This window comes from Balaenoptera physalus, assembly GCF_965194825.1.
Source record: "Balaenoptera physalus genome assembly, chromosome: X".
Classification (NCBI taxonomy): Eukaryota; Metazoa; Chordata; class Mammalia; order Artiodactyla; family Balaenopteridae; genus Balaenoptera; species Balaenoptera physalus.
Window position 1 is genome coordinate 76,396,837 of NC_138903.1, and position 24,456 is coordinate 76,421,292.

The window sequence follows — 24,456 nt, forward strand, 5'->3', positions numbered from 1 at the left end:
AACTAATCTTTAAGAAACTGCCATTTGTCAAGTTTTGGTGTAATTGCTATCAAAGAAAAGTATCAACAATTATTTGAAAAGTCTATACAATATTACTATCTTTTCTAAATACATGCGTTTGTAAGGCCGAATTTTTGTTATATATTCCAGGATAGCATATTGGAATAGATAGAAGTCAAAAGAGGCTGTGAGAACTCAGCTGTCCTCTATTAAGCCAGATGTTGCAGAGATTTGCAAGAACATAAAACAGTGCCACTGTTCTTAATAAGATTTTTGTTTTGGAAAATACAGTCTTCATAAGTATATGTTATTTATGTTAACACTTATGGAGTTTAAAAATATTTCATTTTAATATTTTTATTTTAAGATTTTTATTTTCAGATTTGAACTTCCTATTTCTCAGCTCTAATTTTAAATATGGTATATAGAAATAATTGTAACCTAAATAGACAGAAGGTCTTTGAGGTCTTCAATAATTTATTATTACTTTTAATTTTGATAAAGTACAGATTACATAAAATTTACCATCTAACCATTTTTAAGTGTACAGTTCAGGGGCCTTAAGTACATTCACATCATTGTAAAACCATCATCATTATCTATCTCCATAACACTTTTCATCTTGCAAAACTGAAAATCTCTACCTATTAAACAATAATTCCCCATTCTACCTCCTTCCAGACTCTGGCAACCAACATTCTACTTTCTGTCTCTATAAATTTGACTAATCTAGATATTTTATATTAGCAAAGTCATACTGTATTTGCTAGAAATTTGTACATTTCTAGGAAATTTTCCATTTCTTCCTGTTTGTTCATTTGACTTCCATAATTTGTTCACAGTAATCTTTTATGATTCTTTGTATTTCTGTGTTTCAGTTGTAAATTCTCCTTTTTCATTCTGATGTTATTGATGTGGACACTTTTTTCTTGTTGAGTCTGGCTAAAGGTTTATAGATTTTGTTTATCTTTTTAAAGAACTGGCTCAGTTTCATTGATCTTTTCTTTTTTTTTTTTTTTTTTTTAGTCTCTATGTATTCCATTTCATTGATTTCTGCTCTGATCTTTATGATTTCTTTCCTTCAACTAACTTTGGGTTTTGTTCTTCTTTTTCTAGTTCCTTTAGGTGTAAAGTTTGTTTTTTTTTTATTTGAGATTTTCATGTTTCCTGAGGTAAGCTTGTACCACTGCAAACTTCTCTCTTAGAACGTCTTTTGCTGCATCCTACAGATTTTGGATTGTTGTGTTTTCATTTTCATTTGTCTCCAGGAATTTTTTTATTTCCTCTTTGATTTCTTCAGTGATCCACTGGTTGTTTAGTAGCATATTATTTAGCCTCCAGGTGTTTGTGTTTTTTGCATTTTTTTTCTTGTAGGTGATTTCAAGTCTCATAGCATTGTGGTTTGAAAAGATGCTTGCTATGATTTTAATTTTCTTTAATTTATCAAGGCTTGCTTCATGACCTAGCATGTAACCTATCCTGGAGAATGTTCCATGCACACTTGAAAAGTATGTGTATTCTTCTGCTTTTGAATGGAATGTTCTATATATATATATATATATATATATATATATATATATACATATATATATATATATATATATATATATATATATTAAGCCCATTTTCTCTCATGTGTTATTTAAGGCCAATGATTCCTTGTTGATTTTCTATCTGTATGATCTGTCCTATGATGTAAGTGAGGTGTTAAATTCCCCTACTGTTATTGTGTTACTGTAAATTTTTCCCTTTATGTCTCTTAATATTTGCTTTATGTATTTAGGTGCTCCTTTGTTGTGTGCATATATATTCACAATTGTTATATCTTTTTGGATTGATCCCTTGATCATTATGTAATGTCCGTCTTTGTCTTCTGTTCGAGTCTTTGTTTCATAGTTTATTTTGTCTGCCATAGGTATTGTTATCCTGACTTTCTTTTGATTTCCATTTGCATGGAATACTGTTTTCCATCCCCTCACTTTCAGTCTGTGTGTGCATTTAGATCTGAAGTGAGTTGCTTGTAGGCAGCATGTATATAGCTTTTGTTTTTGTGTTCATTCAGCCATTCTTTGTCTTTTAATTGTAACATTAATCCATTTACATTTAATTATTGATATGTATGTCCTTTTACCATTTTGTTAAATGTTTTGGGTTACTTTGGTAGCCATTTTTTATTCATTTCTTCTTCTTTTGTTCTCCTGTCTTGTGATTAGATGTTGATCTTTAGTGTTATATTTGGATTCCTTTCTCTTTTTTGTGTCTCTCATAGATTTTTGGTTTGTGGATACCATGAAGTTTATATACAGTTATATATATGAGTGTTTTAAATTCCTTATCTCTTTTTTTTAAAAAATATTTATTTATTTATTTATTTTAGGCTGTGTTGGGTCTTCATTGCAGTGCACGGTCTTCTCATTGCAGTGGCTTCTTTCACTGTGGAGCACTGGCTCGAGGCGTGTGGCTTCAGTAGTTGTGGCATGTGGGCTCAATAGTTGTGGCTCACGGACTCTAGAGCGCAGGCTCAGTAGTTGTGGCACACAGACTTATTTGCTCTGTGGCATGTGAGATCTTCCCGGACCAGGGATCAAACCCTTGTCCCCTGCATTGACAGGCAGATTCTCAACCACTGCGCCACCAGAGAAGCCCCCTTATCTCTTAACTTCAAATGCATTTTAACAGCCCTGCATTTGTGCTCTCTCCTCCTCACAATTACTATTTTTGACATCATATTTTACATCTAATTGCTTTGTGTATCCTTTAACTACTTATTGTGAATGTTGATGATTTTACTACTTTTGTCTTTTAACTTTCCTACTAGCTTTGTATGTTGTTGATTTTCTAACTTTACTATATTCTTGCCTTTTTTGATGATTTTTTCCTTACATAATTTTCATGTCTCTAGTTGTGGCCTTTTCTTTTTCACTTAGAGAAGTTCATTTAACATTTCCTATAAAGCTGGTTTGGTGGTGCTGAACTCTATTAGCTTTTGCCTTTCTGTAAAACTTTTGATCTCTCCGTCAAATCTGAATAAGAGCCTTGCTGGGTAAAGTATTTTGGGCTGTAGGTTTTTCCTTTTCATCACTTTAAATGTATTGTGGCCCTATCTTCTGGCCTGCAGAGTTTCTGCTGAAAAGTCAGTGCATAGCCTTATGGGGGTTCCCTTGTATGTTGTTTGTTGCTTTTCCCTTCCTGCTTTTGATATTCTCAATCTTTAATTTTTTCCATTTTAATTACAATGTGTCTTGGTGTGTTCCTCTTTGGGTTAATCCTGTTTGGGACTCTCTGTGCTTCCTGGACTTAGATATCAGTTTCCTTTCCCAAGTTAGGGAAGTTTTCATGTATCATGCCTTCAAATATGTTCTCAGCCCCTTTCTCTCTCTTTTCTTTTTCTGGGACCCATATAATGTGAATGTTAGTATCATTAATGTTGTCACAGAGGTCTCTTAAACTGTCCTCATTTATTTTCATTCTTTTTTCTTTTTTTCTGTTCAGTGTCAGTGATTTCTATTACTCTGTCTTCCATCTCTCTGATCCATTCCTCTGTATCATTTAGCCTACTGTTGACTCCTTCTACTGTATTTTTCATTTCAGTTACTATATTCTTCATCTCTGTCTGGTTGTTCTTGATATTTTCCAACTCTTTGTTAAAAATATCTAACTTCTCTCCCTGTGCATCCATACTTCTCCTAAGTTCTTTTATTATCTTTACAATCATTACCTTAATCTCTTTCTTTGGTAGATTGCCTATCTCCACTTCACTTAGTTCTGGGGTTTTATCTTGTTCCTTCATTTTGAACATGTTCCCCTATTGCTTCATTTTGCCTATTTTATTTCTATGTATCTGATAGGTAGGTTACATTTCCTGATATTGGAGAAGTGGCCTTTTGTAGGAAACATCCTTTGTCTCCCAGCAGTACACTCCCCTTTTGTCACCAGAGCTATATGTTTTAAGGGTGCCCCCTTTGTGGGCTACCTGTGTACTTCTGTTGTGGTGAGCAGACTACTGTGGGCTGTATGGTAGGCTTGGTTGGATCCCAGTCTTGTTGGTTTCCAGGCCCTTCCTTGTGCAGAAACCGCCAGTCACTGGTTGGCTTGACTGGGTCGGGAGGTGGCTGGCTGCAGAACCCTGGGGTCCCCAGGGCTAGTGCTGGCTCACTGTTGGGTGGAGTCAGGGTCCAGCAGATCCCAGGGTTGGTTCCCACCCACTGGTGGGGGAAACCAGGTCCTGGGGCTAGTGCTGGCCCACTGGCAGAGAGAGCCATGTCCTGGGGTCTGACTACAGGGCCCAGGGGTCTCAGAGCTGTTATCAGACTGCTAATGAATGTGGCCAGTTACTGACACAGCTGGCTGCAGGGTCCATGGTGTCCCAAAGCTTGTGTTGACCTGCTGGTGACAAGGACATGGCTTATCTTGTCCCAGGGCTTGTGCTGGCCTGCTGATGGGTGGGATGGGTCTTTGGGATATGGCACTGAGGTTTTCCTGTGGCTGATGTCTGCCTGCTTGTGGGTGAGGTTGGTCCCAAAGCTAGAGCAGGCTCACTGGTGAGTGTAGCCAGAGCTCAGCTGGTCCCAGCGCAGGTGCTGGTTTGCTGGTAGATGGATTGTGTCCACAGTCTGCAGAACTATCATTGTCCTGAGGCTCTTCTTCTAATTCTTTTGGATATATACCCAGAGTGGAATTACTGGATTACATGACAAGTTTATTTTTAATATTTAAAGAAATGCCATACTGTTTTCAATACTGTCTACACCATTTTACATTCCCAGTAAAAAGTGTACAGGGTTCCAATTTCTCTACATCCTTGCCAACATGTGTTATTATTATTTTTTAAGTAGCAATCTTAATGAGTGTGAAGTTGTATGTCACTGTGGTTTTGATTTGTATTTCCCTGATGATTAGTGATTTTGAGCATCTTTTGATGGTTTATAAGTGATTTATATATCTTCTTTAGAAAAATGAATTTCCCCCCACAGGGTTGTTTGTTTTTTGTTGTTGATTTGTATTAGTTCTTTATATATCCCAGATATCAACCCCTTATCAGATATATTGTTTTTAAATATTTTCTCCCATTCTGTGGGTTGCCTTTTCACTCTGTTCATTGTGTCCTTTGATACATAGATTTAAAAAGTTGATGTAGGATGTAGTACAGTTTATCATTTTCTTGTTTTGTTGCCTATGCTTTTGGTGTCATATCCAAGAAATCATTGCTAAATCCAATGTCATGAATTTTTTCCTCTGTTTTCTTCTAAGAGTTTTCCACTTTGTAGTCTTATGTTTATGTTTTTGATCCATTTTGATTTAATTTTTGTATATAGTGTAAGGCAGTAGTCCAAATTCATCTTTTCATTTAAATATCTAGTTTTCCCAAAACAATTTGTAAAAAGACAGAACTTTCACCTACTGAATGGCCTTGACACCCTTGTCCAAAATCATTTGATGATATATGTAAAGGTTAATGGGATCTCTATTCTATTCCATTGTCTCTCTTTAAGCCAGTATCACACTCTTTTGATTACTGCAATTTAAGAGTGAAGGTATCCAGAATATACTACTGTTTACTGTGTCAAATATAAAAAAAAATATTTTAAGATGAAGACATTTGAGATTCAACAGGTGCAGAAAGATTTTCTGGAGCTTCCCTTATTTTACTAGAGACAGAAAGTTCTGAATGAGAGGCTGCCGTAAAGCCTCTCTCTGGAGAGTTTTATCCCTATCTCTAATTATTGATCAAGATACTTCTTTTGTGCACTCCCATATGAATATAATAAATTTTGTCTTTTCTTCTATTAATCTATCTTTTGACAGTTCAATACACAGATCCCAACTGATTGAGCATAAGAAGGTACAAGAAAAGTTTTTCCTTCACAGAAGTAAGTTTGGAAATAGTAAAGTGTGAGACCTCCAACTTTTTTTTTTTTCAGTACTGTTTTATCCCTTGGGGTCCTTGAGATTTTATATGAATTTTAGGATGAATTTTTCTATATCTGAAAAAATGTCTTTTGAATTTTGATGGGGATTGCATTGAATCTGTAGATTGCTTTATGTATTATTTACATTGTAACAGTATTAAGTTTTCCAATTCATGAACAGGACATGTCTTTCCACTTAATGATATTTCCATTTAATAATCTTGTTTTATTTTTTTAAGTAACATTTTATAGTTTTCAGTGTACAAGGCTTTCACCTCTGATTAAGTTTACTCCTAACTATTTTATTATTTTTGATGCTATTGTTTTTTTTTTTATTTCGACACACACACACTGTATTTTATTTTTACAAGAGATAAATAGACTGACACCAAGCATTGTACATGGATGACCACAACAAAAGCAACAATGATTGCAATTACCAAACATGAAACACACTCATACTATGTCATAATATTGACATTCAGTCCAGTAATCCTCCACTGTAACAGCTCCTTTACTTTGCAGTGAAAATTGATTTGTATATTCTTTGCCTCTGAGTCCTTGTGGGATATTTTTTTTAAATTCAGACAGAAAGTCACAAAAATTATACTCATCCTCATCAGTTCACTCAGTCCCATGTAATTAATTTTTTTTTTCATCTTGATCTTTTGTTAGCACTTCTATGAGTTCATCAGTTTTTCACTAGAGTTCTGAAAATGCTTATTCATTCAGTTCAGCAGTACAGTCCGTTACCAGAAACCTGTACTTGTCAGAGTCTTTTCCATGAATTTCTTAAAGATGAAACCCTTTTATAGGAACATATTTGCAAGAGCATCAGAGTACACCCAGAACTGTCTGTAAATGACAAAAGACTTAAAAATGACCACAGTTAAAGATTTGATGAAAGTTCATAATAATGCAGTTGACAAGAAAATTAGTTATTTCTGAGATATACATTTTGAGGTAATAACTAGGATTATGACTTACAACATTATACCAGAACATATAAGATTTTTAGAAATTTCATGTAATGTCTGAAACATTTATATTAACATATTTCCATACAAATAACCCAATGAAAGTTTAGTATTAGTTGTTTTGTTTGTTTGTTTTTTTATACTGCAGGTTCTTATTAGGCATCAATTTTATACACATCAGTGTATACATGTCAATCCCAATCCCCCAATTCAGCACACCACCATCCCCAGCCCACCGCAGTTTTCCCCCCTTGGTGTCCATATGTCCATTCTCTACATCTGTGTCTCAACTTCTGCCCTGCAAACTGGCTCATCTGTACCATTTTTCTAGGTTCCACATACATGCGTCAATATACGATATTTGTTTTTCTCTTTCTGACTTACTTCACTCTGTATGACAGTCTCTAGATCCATCCACGTCTCAACAAATGACTCAATTTCGTTCCTTTTTGTGGCTGAGTAATATTCCACTGTATATATGTACCACACTTCTTTATCCATTCGTCTGTTGATGGGCATTTAGGTTGCTTCCATGACCTGGCTATTGTAAATAGTGCTGCAATGAACATTCGGGTGCATGTGTCTTTTTGAATTACGGTTTTCTCTGGGTATATGCCCAGTAGTGGGATTGCTGGGTCATATGGTAATTCTATTTTTAGTTTTTTAAGGAACCTCCATATTGTTCTCCATAGTGGCTGTATCAATTTACATTCCCACCAACAGTGCAAGAGGGTTCCCTTTTCTCCACACCCTCTCCAGCATTTGTTGTTTGTAGATTTTCTGATGATGCCCATTCTAACTGGTGTGAGGTGATACCTCATTGTAGTTTTGATTTGCATTTCTCTAATAATTAGTGATGTTGAGCATCTTTTCATGTGCTTCGTGGCCGTCTGTGTGTCTTCTTTGGAGACATGTCTATTTAGGTCTTCTGCCCATTTTTGGCTTGGGTTGTTTGTTTCTTTAATATTGAGCTGAAGGAGCTGTTTATATATTTTGGAGATTAATCCTTTGTCTGTTGATTCGTTTGCAAATATTTTCTCCCATTCTGAGGGTTGTCTTTTGGTCTTGTTTATGGTTTCCTTTGCTGTGCAAAATCTTTGAAGTTTCATTAGGTCCCATTTGTTTATTTTTGTTTTTATTTCCATTACTCTAGGAGGTGGATCAAAAAAGATCTTGCTGTGATTTAGGTCAAAGAGTGTTCTTCCTTTGTTTTCCTCTAAGAGTTTTATAGTGTCCAGTCTTACATTTAGGTCTCTAATCCATTTTGAGTTTATTTTTGTGTATGGTGTTAGGGAGTATTCTAATTTCATTCTTTTACATGTAGCTGTCCAGTTTTCCCAGCACCACTTTTTGAAGAGACTGTCTTTTCTCCATTGTATATCTTTGCCTCCTTTGTCATAGATTAGTTGACCATAGGTGCGTGGGTTTATCTCTGGGCTTTCTATCTTGTTCCATTGATCTATGTTTCTGTTTTTGAGCCAGTACCATATTGTCTTGATTACTGTAGCTTTGTAGTATAGTCTGAAGTCAGGGAGTCTGATTCCTCCAGCTCCGTTTTTTTCCCTTAAGACTGCTTTGGCTATTCGGGGTCTTTTGTGTTTCCATACAAATTTTAAGATGATTTGTTCTAGTTCCGTAAAAAATGCCATTGGTAATTTGATAGGGATTGCATTGAATCTGTAGATTGCTTTGGGTAGTATAGTCATTTTCACAATACTGATTCTTCCAATCCAAGAACATGGGGTATCTCTCCATCTGTTGGTATCATCTTTAATTTCTTTCATCAGTGTCTTATAGTTTTCTGCATACAGGTCTGTTGTCTCCCTAGGTAGGTTTATTCCTAGGTATTTTATTCTTTTTGTTGCAATGGTAAATGGGAGTGTTTCCATAATTTCTCTTTCAGATTTTTCATCATTAGTGTATAGGAATGCAAGAGATTTCTGTGCATTAATTTTGTATCCTGCAACTTTACCATATTCATTAATTAGCTCTAGCAGTTTTAGGATTCTCTATGTATAATATCATGTCATCCGCAAACAGTGACAGTTTTACTTCTTCTTTTCCAATTTGTATTCCTTTTATTTCTTTTCCTTCTCTGATTGCCGTGGCTAGGACTTCCAGAACTATGTTGAATAATAGTGGTGAGAGTGGGCAACCTTGTCTCATTCCTGATCTTAGAGGAAATGCTTTCAGTTTTTCACCATTGAGAATGATGTTTGCTGTGGGTTTGTCATATATGGCCTTTATTATGTTGAGGTAGGTTCCGTCTATGCCCACTTTCTGGAGAGTTTTTATCATAAATGGGTGTTGAATTTTGTCAAAAGCTTTTTCTGCATCTATTGAGATGATCATATGGTTTTTCTTCTTCAATTTGTTAATATGGTGTATCATATTGATTGATTTGCATATATTGAAGAATCCTTGCATCCCTGGGATAAATTCCACTTGATCATGGTGTATGATCCTTTTTATGTGTTGTTGGATTCTGTTTGCTAGTATTTTTTGTTTTGTTTTGTTTTTGTTTTTGTTTTTTAATTTTTTAAATTTATTTATTTATTTATTTTTGGCTGCGTTGGGTCTTCGTTGCTGTGAACAGGCTTTCTCTTGTTGCGGGGAGCAGGGACTATTCTTCATTGAGGTGTGCGGGCTTCGCATTGCGGTGGCTTCTTTTGTTGTGGAGCACAGGCTCTAGGTGCGCGGGCTTCAGTAGTTGTGGCTCACGGGCTCAGTAGTTGTGGCTCACGGGCTCTAGAGCGCAGGCTCAGTAGCTGTGGTGCACAGGCTTAGTTGCTCCGCGGCATGTGGGATCTTCCCGGACCAGGGCTCGAACCTGTGTCCCCTGCATTGGCACGTGGATTCTTAACCACTGTGCCACCAGGGAAGTCCCTCCCTTTTGTTTAATACTTACAAGCCTCTTAAGATAAATAGGGAAGGTTTGGGGAGTGGTAAAAGGATTGGTGGGTTTTGGATTATTTTTGGAGCCACACCTCTGGTCCTGTAAAGACTACATTTGTAAAACAAGGACAGTTTTGCTTTCTTTTTCAAAGAATTGGGTGGTTACCTCAATGATATTGAAGGACTGACATACCCATTCACCTATGTTGGAAAGTTTTACTTTTCCTCGTTTAATTTAAGGGAGCAGGCCTCTTCCAAAATTCCTATCAGGCTCTTAATATCAGCTATGGTCAGTTTAGTCAGACCAGTGGCCTCGTATTTTGGCAATCTACTTACAAACATTTTTGAGGATCTTCCCTAGGTTTAAGAAATTTGTACCTTATATTTAGACACTATATAACCCTTTTTACTTAATAGTCTCTGGCTGGATATCTTTGGCCAAGCCCGGAACCTCAATATTCTGCATTCCAGGGTCTACTAAGGCTTCTATTTTAGCTTCAGATTTTATCTGTTCCTTTTTGCATTTTGTTAGAACCATTTGGTGATGAGGGTGGTTCCCTTGCCCCTCGGGAAACAGAGTGGCCCCTAACTTGGTTAATAAATCTCTTCCCATTAAAGGGATGGGACAGTCAGGCACAAACAGAAAGGAATGTAAAAACAGCTGGCCATTGATCTTGCAAAAAAGGGGTTCCAGGAAAGTGTGCCCCTGTCTCTTCCCTGACAACCCCATTCATTACATATTTCTTATGATTGCTAAGGTTTCCAACCCTTTGGGTTAAGACCAGAAGTTTGCACCAGTGTCTATAAAAAATTTTTATCAAGTGGCCCACCACATCAATGACCACCTGAGGCTTGACATTAGTTATGTAGATGGTATCTCTAGGTAGAGCCACTTTCGGCCTTGGGCCCCTTCAGTCTTCTGATTGCAAAACCATCAATGGCTGAGGGGCTCCGTCGCTCTCTGGCATCTGGGCCATTCCCTCTTCCGATGCCCTGGCTGTTTGCAAAGGGCACGTTGATCACAATCCTCCCTCTGGTGCCCCTTTTGTCCACACAGGGCACACTGGCCTTGTGTGGGTACCCGTGTGCCTTGTGGTCTGCCAGGGCCAGACTGGCCCAGAAGAGTTGGTTTCCCCTTTGGTGGTCTCTGAGCGGACAAAACCATTGCAATCATTTGGGCCTTCTGCATATTTCTCTGGGTGTGTTCAGCCGTTTTGGCCATATCCCTATTCCTGAAAACCAAATAAGCCAATTGGAACAAGTCATTCATTGGAGTCTGAGGACCAGCAGTTGCTTTCTGAATTCCGCACCTGATGTCTGGGGCAGACTGGGCTATGAAATGCATAACCAAAGGGCCTGTGCGTCTGGGGAGGAGGGATCCATGTTCATTTGGGATCCGTGGCCCTGTAGGGTGGGTCAATTAAAATGTCCTGTGTGTCTTTCCTAGAGTTATCCCTCCAAGCTACACATGCCTGAAATTCCTTTTGGGTTCCATTGCCTAGATACAAGGCCATGAAAATTTGAACATAGGGTACTTCACTCCATTTTAAATTTCCTAACTCTTATTGTGGCCAAACCTGATTATATAACCTACTAAGTTTTTCCTTTTAATTCCTGTTGTCCAAATCTTTCCCAATCCTGGTGTATATGGCCCAGAGGGGTATTGGTTGGGATTGATGCAGCCTGACCCATTTCAGACAAGCCTAAGGTGATGTCTTTTTTTAAAATTTATTTATGGCTGTGTTGGGTCTTCGTTTCTGTGCGAGGGCTTTCTCTAGTTGCGGCAAGCGGGGGCCACTCTTCATCGCGGTGTGCGGGCCTCTCACTATCGTCGCCGCTCTTGCTGCGGAGCACAGGCTCCAGACGCGCAGGCTCAGTAATTGTGGCTCACAGGCCCAGCTGCTCTGTGGCACGTGGGATCTTCCCAGACCAGGGCTCGAACCCGTGTCCCCTGCATCGGCAGGCAGATTCTCAACCACTGCACCACCAGGGAAGCCCTAAGGTGATGTCTTTAACTCCCGAGGTATCCAAAATTCCACTCTTAAGTCAAAATCCACTGTGCAATTTGGTCAAGATTTGCACTTACGATTTTAGATGCTATCTGTTCCAAGGTAGTCTCCCAACCAGGTGTTACTGCCCAAAAAGTTCTTTCAAAGAAACGACACAGAAGACGTCCCCAGTGGTGTTGACAATGAGCGGGAGCTGGTCTAGCTACAAGCTGGGAATAAAGGGTCAGCACCTGTAAGGGTCAGAGGGAGGAGAGTAAGAGCAATAAAAAGTACACCTTGGTGGTCACACGGTCTTCAGGGGTTAACAGAAGAAAGAACGAAAGAAATGAAAGAAAGAAAGAAAGGGAAAAAGGAAGAAAGAGAGCAGGAATGAACAAGAATGCAAGAATGTAGGAGAAAAACCTCAGAGTCAAGCAGAGTATAGAGATTAACAATTCTCTCCTGTATCTGTTGTTGGATGTACATAAGCATACGGGGTTGACCTTCTGGTCAAAAATGAGCAGACATAGGCAGAGCAGGCCTCTTTAGGACCAAGACCTAACCCTCAACATTTTCTTACCTTATCACTGTCTCTTCGTGGTTGCCAGCTGAAACTGTGCACCTCAAATTGGGACTTGAACCCATGTGCCAGGACTCAAACTCAGCCAAAACCCTGAATGGGACGTGAACCCACATGGCTGGGACTCGAACCCGGACAAAACCTGTGGTCTTCCAACTGAGATCACACACCTGGTCTCAGGACTTAATGAAGCTCAGCTTCTTGATGTCTCATTGCAGAAAGAATTCAGTGAGAGGCAAAGCGATAGGTAAGAAGTGGATTTATTTAGAGAGAAACACACTCCACAGACAGAGTGTGGGCCATCTCAGAAGGTGAGAAAGGCCTGTTTGCTAGTATTTTGTTGAGGATTTTTGCATATATACTCATCAGTGATATTGGTCTGTAATTTTCTCTTTTTGTAGTATCTTTGTCTGGATTTGGTATCAGAGTGATGGTGGCCTCATAGAATGAGTTTGGGAGTGTTCCTTCCTCTGCAATTTTTTGGAATAGTTTGAGAAGGATAGGTGTTAGCTCTTCTCTAAATGTTTGATAGAATTCACCTGTGAAGCCATGTGGTCCTGGACTTTTGTTTGTTGGAAGATTTTTAATCACAGTTTCAATTTCATTACTTGTGATTGGCCTGTTCATATTTTCTGTTTCTTCCTGGTTCAGTCTTGGAAGGTTATACCTTTCTAAGAATTTGTCCATTTCTTCCAGGTTGTCCATTTTATTGGCATAAAGTTGCTTGTAGTAGTCTTTTAGGAAGCTTTGTATTTCTGCAGTGTCTGTTGTAACTTCTCCTTTTTCATTTCTGATTTTATTGATTTGAGTCCTCTCCCTCTTTTTCTTGATGAGTCTGGCTAATGGCTTATCAATTTTGCTTATCTTCTCAAAGAACCAGCTTTTAGTTTGATTGATCTTTGCTATTGTTTTCTTTGTTTCTATTTCATTTATTTCCGCTCTGATCTTTATGATTTCTTTCCTTCTGCTAACTTTGGGTTTTGTTTGTTCTTCTTTCTCTAGTTTCTTTAGGTGTAAGGTTAGATTGTTTACTTGAGATTTTTCTTGTTTCTTGAGGTAGGCTTGTATAGCTATAAACTTCCCTCTTAGAACTGCTTTTGCTGCATCCCATAGGTTTTGGGTCGTCGTGTTTTCATTGTCCTTTGTCTCTAGGTATTTTTTGATTTCCTCTTTGATTTCTTCAGTGATCTCTTGGTTATTTAGTAACGTATTGTTTAGCCTCCATGTGTTTGTCTTTTTTACGTTTTTTTCCCTGTAATTCATTTCTAATCTCATAGCATTGTGGTCAGAAAAGATGCTTGATATGATTTCAATTTTCTTAAATTTACTGAGGGTTGATTTGTGACCCAAGATGTGATCTATCCTGGAGAATGTTCCATGCGCGCTCGAGAAGAACGTGTAATCTGCTGTTTTTGGATGGAATGTCCTATAAATATCAATTAAATCTATCTGGTCTATTGAGTCATTTAAAGCTTCTGTTTCCTTATTTATTTTCATTTTGGATGATCTGTCCATTGGTGTAAGTGAGGTGTTAAAGTCCCCCACTATTATTGTGTTACTGTCAATTTCCTCTTTTATGGCTGTTAGCAGTTGCCTTATGTACTGAGGTGCTCCTATGTTGGGTGCATATATATTTATAATTGTTATGTCTTCTTCTTGGATCGATCCCTTGATCATTATGTAGTGTCCTTCTTTGTCTCTTGTAACATTCTTTATTTTAAAGTCTATTTTATCTGATATGAGTATAGCTACTCCAGCTTTCTTTTGATTTCCATTTGCATGGAATATCTTTTTCCATCCCTTCACTTTCAGTCTGTATGTGTCCCTAGGTCTAAAGTGGGTCTCTTGTAGACAGCATATATATGGTTCTTGTTTTTGTATCCATTCAGCAAGCCTGTGTCTTTTGGTTGGAGCATTTAATCCATACACGTTTAAGGTAATTATCGATATGTAGGTTCCTATGACCATTTTCTTAATTGTTTTGGGTTTGTTTTTGTAGGTCCTTTTCTTCTCTTGTGTTTCCCACTTAGAGAAGTTCCTTTAGCATTTGTTGTAGAGCTGGTTTGGTGGTGCTGAATTCTCTTAGCTTTGGCTTGTCTGTAAAGCTTTTGATTTCTCCATCAAATCTAAATGAGATCCTTGCCGGGTAGAGTAATCTTGGTTGTAGGTTCTTCCCTTTCATCACTTTAAGTATATCATGCCACTCCCTTCTGGCTTGTAGAGTTTCTGCTGAGAAATCAGCTGTTAACCTTAAGGGAGTTCCCTTGTATGTTATTTGTCATTTTTCCCTTGCTGCTTTCAATAATTTTTCTTTGTCTTTAATTTTTGCCATTTTGATTACTATGTGTCTCGGTGTGCTTCTCCTTAGGTTTATCCTGTATGGGACTCTCTGTGCTTCCTGGGCTTGGGTGGCTATTTCCTTTCCCATGTTAGGGAAATTTTCGACTATAATGTCTTCAAATATTTTCTCTGGTCCTTTCTCTCTCTCTTCTCCTTCTGGGACCCCTATAATGAGAATGTTGTTGCATTTAATTTTGTCCCAGAGGTCTCTTAGGCTGTCTTCATTTCTTTTCATTCTTTTTTCTTTAGTCTGTTCTGCAGCAGTGAATTCCACCATTCTGTCTTCCAGGTCACTTATCCATTCTTCTGCCTCAGTTATTCTGCTATTGATTCCTTCTAGTGTAGTTTTCATTTCAGTTATTGTATTGGTCATCTCTGTTTGTTTGTTCTTTAATTCTTCTAGGTCTTTGTTAATCATTTCTTGCATCTTCTCAATCTTTTCCTCCATTCTTTTTTCAAGGTCCTGGATCATCTTCACTCTCATTATTCTGAATTCTTTTTCTGGAAGGTTGCCTATCTCCACTTCATTTAGTTGTTTTTCTGGGTTTTTTTCTTGTTCCTTCATCTGGTATATAGCCCTTTGCCTTTTCATCTTGTCTATCTTTCTGTAACTGTGGTTTTTGGTCCACAGGCTGCAGGATTGTAGTTTTTCTTGCTTCTGCTGTCTGTCCTCTGTTGGTTGAGGCTATCTAACAGACTTGATGGGAGGCTCTGGTGGCGGGTAGAGCTGACTGTTGCTGTGGCGGTCAGAGCTCCGTAAAACTTTATTCCACTTGACTGTTGATGGGTGGGACTGGGTTCCCTCCCTTTTGTTTGTTTTGCCTGAGGCAACCCAACACTGGAGCCTACCTGGGCTCTTTGATGGGGTTAATGGCAGACTCTGGGAGGGCTCACGCCAAGGAGCACTTCCCAGAACCTCTGCTGCCAGTGTCCTTGTCCCCACGGTGAAACAGAGCCACCCCCCGCCTCTGCAGGAGACCCCCCAACACCAGCAGGTAGGTCTGGTTCAGTCTCCCCCAGGGTCACTGCTCCTTCCCCTGGGTCCCGATGCTCACACTACTTTGTGTGTGCCCTCCAAGAGTGGGGTCTCTGTTTCTCCCAGTCCTGTCAAAGTCCTGCAATCAATTCCCACTAGGCTTCAAAGTCTGATTCTCTATGCATTCCTCCTCCCGTTGCCGGACCCCCAGGTTGGGAAGCCTCACATGGCTCAGAAGCTTCACTCCAGTGGCTGGACTTCTGTGGTATAAGTGTTCGCCAGTCTGTGAGTCACCCACCCAACAGCTATGGGATTTGATTTTACTCTGATTGCGCCCCTCCTACTGTCTCACTGTGGCTTCTCCTCTGTCCTTGGATGTGGGGTATCCTCCTTGATGAGTTCCAGTGTCTTCCTGTTGATGATTGTCCAGCAGCCAGTTTTGATTCTGGTGCTCTTGCAAGAGGGAGTCAATGCTATTGTTAATGGAATTTTTTCTTAATTTTTTTGGATTAGTCATTGTTAGTGCATAGATATTTGCATATTGATTTTGTATCCTTCAATTTTTCTGAATATATTAGTTCTACTAGTTTTTGTGGAATCTTTAGAGTTTTATACATATAAGATTTATTTTATTTGTGAACAGATATTTTATGTCTTCTTTCCAAATTTAGATGTCTTTTATTTCTTTTTCTTGCATAATTGCTCTGGCTAGGACTTAAAGTACTATGGTGAATAGAAAGAGTACTCAATAATTCAAAAAGAATTTTTAAGACCAAAATTCTTGAGAGTTGAAGAGGAGGAGAACATGATCTTAAAAAGAAAAATAAAAGATTGTCCATCTGCCCCCTCAACCAAAATGATCTTCTCTTTTACAAAGTAAATCTTATTTTCTTAACTTCATGGTTTTAGTTCTTTTCTGTAAAATTTAACCTAAGAGAGTGTGGTTGTGAATAATTAGCAAATGTTTAATGAAAATTTACCTTTCTTTCATCGTGTGTACTAACATTGACTATTTAAAGGTGTATATATTGTACCAAAATATTAAATACAAGATGTTAAACCATACTCCTGAGATACTTTCAGATCTATGAGAAAATCTATGCCCAGTCCTTTAAATTTATTTTTTGGCTTTCTCTTTCTGGAAGTAAAATTTCCCTCTTCAAACTCCATGCTTTTAGCTGTTTCTCCTAAATGGGTTTATCATGTATAATGTCACTTAATGGCTTGTATTTGAAAGCCTCAACTATTTGTTGCTAATGTACTTATTTTGTAAGTTCTCTATGGTGAAGGTCATAATGTGCCTTATAAAGTAAAATGAAAAGGAAACATTATCATAATAGCATATTTCAATAAGTATAGCTCCCTTTTTGATGTGTTTCTTTAAAGTGGGGAACTTTTATAGAAGCTATTTTACAAGGAGTCATGGCAACTGATGGACACTACCAATACTCACAAATTCACTTGAAAAATATCCATATTAGCAGTTTTATGCCACAGTGTTATAGGAAGGCTATATGTATGCCAGAGTGCAATAGGATGGCCAGTTTGCAGTTAAGCACAAAATCTACCAGTACCCTGACCTTAAACAGAGTGCACCAAAAGGAAAAGCCATGCTAGAGAGAATACCAGCAATATTGAGTGAAGACAAGACTGTTGTCTGCTTTTTGTTCACCAACTTAACTGTGTATGTGTTAATTTGTTTTCAGTTTATTTCTATATTTGTAGACAATTTCAAAACAGATGAATCATTTCCTAAAGCATGTTCCCACTCCCTTAGAAAAAAGAAAATATTTACATTCTATGGATATAAATACTAAATAATGATGTTTATATTTTAGGTATTTTTGAGCTGAATTATTTTCTTAGTCAAATGGAGTCACTATAACATATTACCATAGACTGGGTGGCTAAAACAACAAACATTTATTTCTCACAATTCTGGTGTCTGGGAAGTCCAAGAGCAAAGTGCTAGCCGATTTGGTGTCTGATGAGAACCCTCTTCTTGGTTGGCAGACATCCTTCTTCTTGCTGTATACTCGCATAGAGAATGGGTTCTGGTCTGTTCCTCTGCTTATAAGGTGACTAATCTTATCATGTGGGTTCCACCCTCATGACCTCATCTAAACCTAATTACCTCCTAAAGGCCCCACCTCCAAATGTTATTACATTGAGGTTTAGGGCTTCAACATGAATACTGAGGGGACAAAAACATTCAGTCCATAGCAACTATCAATATTATCAGTATGTGAACAGATATAAAATAAGAAGATCCATTTATACTGTATTATTATAATCATATATATATATAAAAGACTGATTAAATTTGAGCATATGATATGTTGAAAATATTGCCTTACACTTAAAATTGGACAGAAGTTATTCTTGGGTGTCCAAGGCATTGCCTAGCAAATCCTCTGGGGATTATTTAACTTAAGCAGAGTTCTAAGTTTTTGATTGACTTTTGTATTCACTACATTATTTCCTATTTTGTAGGGGTAGAAGTTTTCTTGTAGACAACTAATAGTAATACAGATAATTTTTTATCTCAGCTATGCAAATGTATTTCACTCAGTAAAGATACATTCAATTGTCACTTGGAAGGAAAATACATTTTATTGTCCTATACGATAGAAACCAATTTGCATGTATTAGCAAATTTATTTCAGTATTCTTACAGATTATGTGCCTTTAAGTGTTTCTTTGAACGAGTTTTAATATATTACTGGTTCTCTAATTAACTAAAGTATTAAATAACAAATTTTGACAAATGTTCATTTTACACTTGCATATGAGTTGTCTTCAAATTTCTGAAAATTGTACTTTAGCAGATATATAAAATATATACTGAATGGAATGGTCTCACTCAGGCACTATTCTGTATGGGGTGCTGCTTTCCTGGTCTGTTCATTCTTTCCATCAGAATCATAAGTGTAATTACCAGTTGAGTCCTTTCAGTCATGATATCTATTTTAAAATGACTAAAGTGATTTTTTACTTGTTGTTTATATAAGATCCCAAAAGAATTATAAAATAATGTCTAGGTCCATGGTACAGGAACAAAAGTTTTTTGTATAAAATATATTTAATAATTAACTTATTTATCAAACTATATACATGACAAATTTTAAATAAATATAACTTCTAGTCTTTTAAATATGGTTAAAGGACATGGTTTTATACTGGTTTTCTGTGGATTCTCCTTTTGAGATCCTAGCTTTGTGGTGTTCACTTATCATCTTCTCTGCCCCAATACATTCCAAGTTCCATAATGTTAAAATGAGCATGAAAAAAAAAATGAGCATGACTTTGCATCTGGGGTTTTATATTAATCACAGAGTATTTTCAGGATATCTGTCTGCAATTGCTTCAAGTCAAGAATTTGTCACAGAATTGTAACTGTATTTTGATATATCTGGGTTATATTGGGGGAGAAGAAAAACAAAACAAATGATAAGGTTATTAGCTGTTAAAGGATTTCTATATAGGAGGTGCTTAGGTAGGTATGAAGCACTCCGACAGGAAGGGGGCTAAGAAATTTTTTATTGAAACTACACTTGCAGGGCAAGAAGACTGTTTCTATTGATATTATTTATTTTGAATAAGTATGGAAGGACTATTGTGATTATGGGGAGAACTCCCCAAGCCAGTCCTTAGTACTGCTACTGAATAAGATGTACTGTGATCCAAATGATGCACACCGGTTAGTTATCAAGATAAAAATACTATACTTAAAAGAGCACCTGATTTGTCATTCTGGTTCAGCCATCTATTAGTAACATGATCTAAATTAAATCAGTTAACCTAATTCTTAGTTTCCTGAATCTGTAAAAACTGACTTAATAGTCTTTGCCTACTTCATAGCATTATTGTAAGATCATATATATGTGACAACAAATTTGTAACTAAAATTTTTCTGTATAAATTTAAATACAGTAAATAAATAGGTCAGGTTGAGAAGTTACTTTAAAATAGCTACAGAAACTGAAGATTTCTTTCCCCCTTTATAATTAATAAATTCACTACAACCAAAATAAAATTTTAATTATATTTAGGTTTACTATTTTCTAGATCCTGCATGAATTTTGTCCAGTAATTTGGCCCTAAGATTCCTTCCCGACACTATGCCTGCATCTCTTTTTCCTCAAAGTCTTTGTTGTTAGAAATGAAAAGGAAAATCCCTCAATGGGTTTAAGACATCTTCAAAGATATTATTCTTGTCATTCTCTATGTTTAGTGAAGGTGATTTCAATACAAGCTTTTAGACCAGGCCAGAGCTTTTCACCACTTAACTCCAACTCTCTCCTTTTTTATTCTTAATTGTGATAAAAGTAGTTGCTGTGATGGGGAGGGGATAGTGGGAAGGGTATGATGGCAGGTAAACTCACCTTGAGATAGTGAAGTCCCTCTTGCTGAATATTTTCACAGTAATTATACACACTCATTGTTGGAGTATTAGGAAATTGTAAACCTAAGTACAGATTTTGTACAGAACCTCTGCAAATGGTGTTGCCACATTTAGTGAATAATAATAATATGGGGTGCTCAGTTAAATTTGAATCTCAGATAAACAGTGAATAATATTTTTAGTCTAAGCATATCTAAAATATTTCATGAGATGTACTCATGACTAAAAGATTATACACTATTTATCTGAAGTACAAATTTAATCAGCAGTCTGTATTTCATATGGTATTTCTACCGGCAATCTATGAAGTAAAGAATTTTCCAGAAGAGGGCACTGTTCAAAACCCAGCATCAACCTTCATTGGGTTTAGTACATGCCAGTCAAATTTTACTGACAAGTGAGAGTATGATTAGGCCAGGAAACGTTCTGAAGGGGCTAATCCTAGTAAGCTGTTGACAGTTGAAAGAAGATTCCACCATTTGGTAAGAGGACAGGGAGTGTGAAAACATTATAATCTACCGGTTTAACTAGTATATAATATTTACTATCTTGGCAATAACTGATGATACTAGGTTAACGAACTGATATATAATAAAGAAGTGAGGCTATTATTTACCACCTGTTTAGTGTAAACCTTCATAGACCAAGGAAAGGAAATGGCACAAGCGAGAACAAGTTGCTGAAAAGGTTGACGGGCTTGAAGTTTTTAGTGAGGGTTAAAGCAATGCAGACAAAGCCCTTATGTGCCATTTGTAGCCTAGGCAGGAATCTTAGGACCAAATTAAATAAAATTTATGTAGGGTGTAGAGACCAGGCAAAGATAGACGGCAATATCTGAGGAGAATTTTTTGGAAACTAAACCTTGAAGATGAACTGGGTTATACATAAAATTTAAACTCAACATTCCCTAAAAAAATTGCTGTTCTTGGTAATGGTATTAAGTCAGAAATGTAAGTACAGTTTAGCTATATTCCTCAGAGGAAAAAAAAAATCTCCTGAATATGTGACCTGATTTTTACTTTTTTCCCCTATAATTACCTTTTGTTTTTCTATGGTTTCTTAGAAAATTTTCCTCTAAAAAACATTGATTTTAGGAATTTCACAAAATTTCTTCTAAGGTTAGATTTTAAAATGCCTGAAACAGTTCCAGCAAGAAGAGTTGAGAATTCTGGGAAGAATATCACTTTGCCTTACCCTGAATCTATTTCTATACACAATGATATTGCTATACTAAAAAATCCTAGGCCAAGATATAGTGATCTTACAAATATTTTTAAACGTGGCTGTAAGTGGCCTCATTAGATGAGTGAATGCCTTTTAGATTTTCTTACATTGTTCTCCTAAATGTAGAAAATTAAATCTATGTAAAACTCTACTTATATAAGACAAAGCATATTGGTGAGTTCAATTTTAAAGTTCATAATTATTTAGTTTGTATAATGGTTTCCTTAAAATCAATTAAAAGTACTTATAGTTAAGACAATTTCTCAAATGCAGACATTAAGCCTGTGCTGCTTGATTGTGTCAGTCTTTTGGCAAAGCTTTTTCTTAAGTGTTGTGGTTTGCTTGGTCCTCTCTTTAATGATATATAAAATATATTTAGACCTAAGCTGTTTTTAATGGCTCTCATTTTTTTCCTGAGGCCTTATATGTTATACCATAAGGCCTTATACATTATACCATAAGAAATATGTGTCAACAATTGCTGATTTTTGTTGTGGTTGATAAAGAGAAGTGCTAGAGAGTAGAATTTAAAACAAATGCAGCTGACTTTGCAGACACCACAGTGTGAAGAAAGTTTTAATCACTGTTTTTGACTACACAATGTGTGAAGCTTACCAAAAAAGGTAACATATTTCTCCTGCTATTTTAATAAATTCTGTTAAGCAAGTTTTTCTACTTAGGAAACATATATCTTTTAGTTTCTGTAACAGATATATTTAGAAATTTTAGGAGATTTATGGTATTGAGAGAGATATCTTTGGTTCTGATGTTTCTTAAGGCAGATTTTCAATATTCTTCGGTTGGCATTGGAGTATAATTAGAATGAACTTCAAAATGAACCCATTTAATCCCAAGGCTGGCTGTTTAAGAAGAAGGCGAAGAGAAAGTGCTTCCTTTGTGGTTGAAAAAGAGGTACTATAATCTGTGGACCTAAAATATCTTTCCTCTCCCATGGGCTATGGTACTAGAAATTACAATCATTATAATGTTGTCTTTCATTTGTATTAAAAGAGTAATATTCAACCAGACCCATTGTAGGAGTGAGTGGGCAATACCATATCAGGATCTCAGAAAACAGGTGAAAAAGAGAGTTACATATTTATTTAAAGAGCATATATAAAATTGTGGAGCATTAAAAAATTGTTTGGGGATGAATGATTATCTAATGGCAGAAAATAAAAGTAGAACATAACCTCATTTCTACTTATGCTATAATTGCATTTATCCTATAATTGCAAGTAAATTAAAGAGAATTTTTAAATCATTTAAAATATTACAAGAAAATATAGAATAATATTTTTGTATTCTTTAGGTAGAAGAGGCCTTCTTAAGCAAGACAATAATCCCAAAAGCTATAAATGAAAATAATTGATTTTACAAATATTTCTGTATGGCAAAAGGCAACATCAGTCAAATTGAAAGGCAAATGACAGTCTGAGAGATTGATTGCAGCACAAAACAAGGGTTTTCATTTCAACAAGAAATTCATTGCAGCACAAAACCAAATATTTTTATCAATAAATAAATAAAAAACACCTACAAAATACCATGAATAAAACAACCAGTCCAATGTAAAATGAGGTGGGGGGGGAATATAAATAAACAATTCATAGTAGAGGGAATTAAGAAAATAAACATATTAAAAATGCTAAACAGCTCTAGTAATGAGACAAGAAAATTAAAACAATACAATCTTTTTCATCCATCAGATATGTAAAAATGATAAATGATTGATGAATGACTAAAATGTTAAATGACTTGAGCAAAATTTCATGGGTTTAAATAATACCTCCATCTCTGGCTAGCTGTGTGATCTTAGGCCAGTTAACAAACATCTCTGATTCAGTTTCTTCATCTGTAAAAATGGAGATGATGATGCTTCTTTCATTTCAGAAGTACTTTGGTATTGAATACACCCTTACATTAGTTTCTGGCACATTATAAGTCAATAATAGCTAATAAATGTTAGCTATTATTATTATTGTATTATTATTGTTGATAACTATGTTACCAGGGTATATATTACTCAACATTTTTGAAAAGTAATCCAGCAGTGTTTTATATAAATTCACATCCACTTTGAATCCCATATTGGAGAATTTATCTGAAGAAATAAAAATTATCTCTATGAAGGAAACTTGATCAAAATATTTATTTCCATGTTGTTTGTTTCAATAATAAAACTTTAAGTGACTTTGAGATCTATCAATAGGGAAATAAGGCAGTAATGTACTGTGGCAATGGAATATGATGAAGCTACTAAAAATAAGGTAAATCTATATGTAACTACTTGAAAGAATGTCCATGATGTTTTGTTAAGTGAATAAAACCAGTAAATAATAACATGTATAGTAGTATCATCCTACATTTTTACAAAACAGAAACAAGCATCTACATGTATGTATATGTTTGTGTAAGGAAAGAAGAGGTATGAAAGGAGAGTCATCAAGTTTTTGACAATAGTTATTTTGGGGGCTGTGATGACAGGATGAAAGGGAAACTGTTGATTTTACTTTAGACACTTCTGACCTTTTAGGACTTTGAATGTCAGTTCCATGAAGACAAGGCCTTATATATCTTATTCACTGCTATATATGCAGTGCCCATAAATAAATATTTTTAAACAAATAAAAAATCAAAGTTTAAATTGTCATAAGGGTATACAAAACTTTTGTAATACAAGTTGTTTCTTAGTGTTTTATAAGCCATTAAGTACCTTTAAAATATGTCATTGTTATAGTCATAGCTCTGGCAATAACTTTGACCAATTTATGAATTCTGAGCCTGTTTCTTTATATCTCAAATGTCCTGTCTCACCTTCTTCAGATGTATAAAATCGTACCTAATAGGCATAGTAGTATATACCAATCATCTGATGAATGAGTAAAAATTACAGCAAGTATGATCCTAATTTTAAGTTTATTCTTTTTTTTAACATCTTTATTGGAGTATAATTGTTTTACAATGGTGTGTTAATTTCTGCTGTATAACAAAGTGAATCAGCTATACATATATATACATCCCCATATCTCCTCCCTCTTGCATCCCACCCTCCCTATCCCACCCCTCTAGGTGGACACTAAGCACCGAGCTGATCTCCCTGTGCTATGCTGCTGCTTCCCACTAGCTATCTATTTTACATTTGGTAGTGTATATATGTCC

The 24,456-nt window shown here is 36.3% G+C and overlaps 1 long non-coding RNA gene across 1 annotated transcript in view; it reads left to right on the top strand.

Moving 5' to 3' along the window:
* Positions 1-1,603: 1,603 nt before the first annotated feature.
* Positions 1,604-24,456, top strand: part of LOC309653125 — a 701,885-nt gene continuing 679,032 nt past the window's right edge. Inside the window, exon 1 of the long non-coding RNA XR_014258998.1 lies at positions 1,604-6,671. This is a non-coding gene — a long non-coding RNA (uncharacterized lncRNA). The remainder of the gene's footprint in view (positions 6,672-24,456) is intronic.